Raw genomic sequence first — 3,040 nt, 5'->3', positions numbered from 1 at the left:
CGACTGATTACTTTTCTTTTACAGGACCATATACTACCTTGATGAGACCTGGGTAAACGCTGGCCACACTAAGGAGACCGTATGGACTGGCACCAAAGTGATCTCCCGCCAAGACGCATTTCGTCAAGGCCTCTCAACAGGTCTCCATGCACCGAGCGGTATAGGAGGAAGCCTGATTGTTTTGCATGCTGGCAGTGCGGAAGGCTTTGTTGATAGAGCCGCCCTAGTGTTTCGTGCCAAGAAGGGCGCTGGTGATTACCACACAGAAATGGATGCTGCGCGTTTTCAAAAATGGTTTGTTGAACAGTTGCCACCGAACATCAAGCCACGCAGTGTCATTGTGATGGAGAATGCGTCGTATCACAGGGCTCAAGTTGAAAAGGTGCCAAGTTGATCATCAAGAAAAGCCGACATCCAGTGCTGGTTGAAATCGAAAAGTATCCCTTTTTCGGATGACCAACTGAAGAGCGAACTGCTGCAGCTCGTTAAGCAGCATAAGCACATGTTCCCTGCTTACCACATTGACATACTTGCCAGCGCTGCCGGTCATGAGGTTGTGCGCTTGCCTCCTTACCACTGCGAGCTCAATACAATAGAGCTCGTGTGGAGCCAGGTCAAAGGCTATGTTGCTTCGAAGAACAGTGACTTCAAGATCGATTCAGTCGAAAAGCTGCTGCTGGAAGGAATCGTAGGTGTGACCCCGCAGAACTGGTTCCGAGACTGCACTCATGTGATAAGGCTTGAGGATGAGGCATGGGAGCGGGATGGCATTATAGACAGCCAAAGAGAAAGTCTCATAATTTCTTTGGACACAGATTCGAGTACTTCTGATGAGTCGAGCAGCTCTGACATGAGCGGAATTGATGAACTGCCATGAGCATCTCCATGTGTGCTTTTTCAAAGCTTCAACCAAAGGATTACACACTTGCTTAACCAGAAACTGTGATAATGCTTTTAAAGTCCATCAGTCACTGCTATTTATTTACACTTTTATTGCTTATTGACTTCATTTTAATTTAATCTGTTGATCTTACTATGTTTCGTTGCACTTCGTTTATGTTCTAGTTACGTTACCGTGATGTGATAATAATTGTTGGGATATTGTGTGCCAGAACGACGGTGTGATTATGCGACATGCCGTGCTAGAGGATTGCAGAAGTTTTGACCACCCAGTGTTGTTTAATATGCACCGAAACATATGAACACGGGCGTCTGGCATTTCTGATCCATCCAAATGCGACTTGTGCTTTTTGTGTCAGCGGCCGTGTACTGTGCACTGTACCATGCACTGTACTATGTACTGTGCACGGCGGCTGTGATGTGATGTATCACGGCCGTGAACATTTACATTATACGCTGCATCAGCGAGAACCACATTTCTTAGTTGAGAATTGAAGTGTTCAAAATTGTGCTCAGTTTTCTGTGTGATCTCATGCCATTAGAGTTTGATGCCTTGTTTCAGTTGCTGTCTCAATGGGACCTGAAAGTGTAATACCGCTCCTTGACATTGTTTTGTTTTTCATTTACTCATTTCCTAAGTTATTCTACCGTGTCATTCTTCGTTATCAGTGTGTTCCTACTCTTACCTGTTTTGATTTGTTTATTATAAATCGTTCTTATGGCAAGCAATGCTAGCAAGGAATTATGGATTTCACGTTCTGTGCCAGAAGCGCAAAAATGTTATGTTGACATAGAGTTCCAGCAACGAGTTATGGTTATCATGTTCTGGTCACAAGTGCAAAAGGTTATGTCGACATGGAGTGCCAGCAAAAAGTTATGGCTATCACGTTCTGTGCCACAAGCGCAATGATGTTAAGTTGACACAGAGTTCCAGCAACGAGTTATGATTATGTTCTAGTCACAAGTGCAAAATGTTATGTCGACATGGAGTGCCAGCAAAAAGTTATGGCTATCACGGTCTGTGCCACAAGTGCAAAAATGTTATGTTGACATAGAGTTCCAGCAACGAGTTATATGGTTATCATGTTCTGGTCACAAGTGCAAAATGTTATGTCGATATGGAGTACCAGCAAAAAGTTATGGCTATCTCGTTCTGTGCCACAAGTGCAAAATGTTATGTTAATAATATTTGATGGGGTTCACGATATAATTATGAGAGAGGTCGTAGTGGAGGGCTCCGGAAATTTTGACCACCTAGGGTTCTTTAACGTGCACCTAAATCTAAATACACGGGCCTCGAGAATTTTCGCGTATGGCTGTGATGCAATAAAAGATATGAACTGTTTTTATGCATTCTTTATTTTTTCTACCAATAACAATCGGTATTATGAACAATACCTGTTACATACTGCATGCACAGGGATAGAAAAAATATCGACGGCCATCACACTACATGAAGGTGCTTGACCAGCGAAGCTCGATAATAGAATATGTATCAGTCTCTATTCAATTAGGCGTAAGCTCTCTTAAAATATTCAAATTCAGCGGCATCATGGTACTTGCGTATTTTAGCTGCGGTGTGTGCTTGGCGACATTCGTCATCTTGCATAGTTTGCATGTCTATTATATTGTCACGGGGTCGTGGCGGTGACGAAGGCAGCAGTCGGCCGGTAAACGGAAAGTCAGATTACAGCAATACACACTGGCACTGATAGCAGCCAGTACAGCACCGGCCGTGAAAAAGATGATCATCGTTGGGACGCGCCGTCTTTTATACATCACGCATCGAACTTTCCAGCTTTAACACTGGTGGTCGCGCAAACTCTGAAATAAGCCTGACTGTTCGCGTCTTGCTCGCAATCTTTACATAACGATCTACTACAATTGTGAAGCTTCTCGAACACTGAGGCGCAGTCTGCGCCGATTATTGCTGAGAGTCTTTGTGGGCGTAAACCGAATATAGCAAAACTGAAACAAGACACGCGCGTGGCAGGATCGTGCCGCAACCGGCCTTCCATTTCGCCTGTACCAGGGCTTAATACTGTAAACGTTAACATTCGATCACGTGTGGCGCGTGCCCGTACGTCCTTGGCTGCCACACTTTTTGTTGACTGAACACGGAACCTAAACTTCACTGTTA

This window comes from Dermacentor silvarum, chromosome 2, assembly GCF_013339745.2.
Source record: "Dermacentor silvarum isolate Dsil-2018 chromosome 2, BIME_Dsil_1.4, whole genome shotgun sequence".
Lineage (NCBI taxonomy): Eukaryota > Metazoa > Arthropoda > Arachnida > Ixodida > Ixodidae > Dermacentor > Dermacentor silvarum.
Note: the sequence above shows the minus strand (reverse complement) of the source record.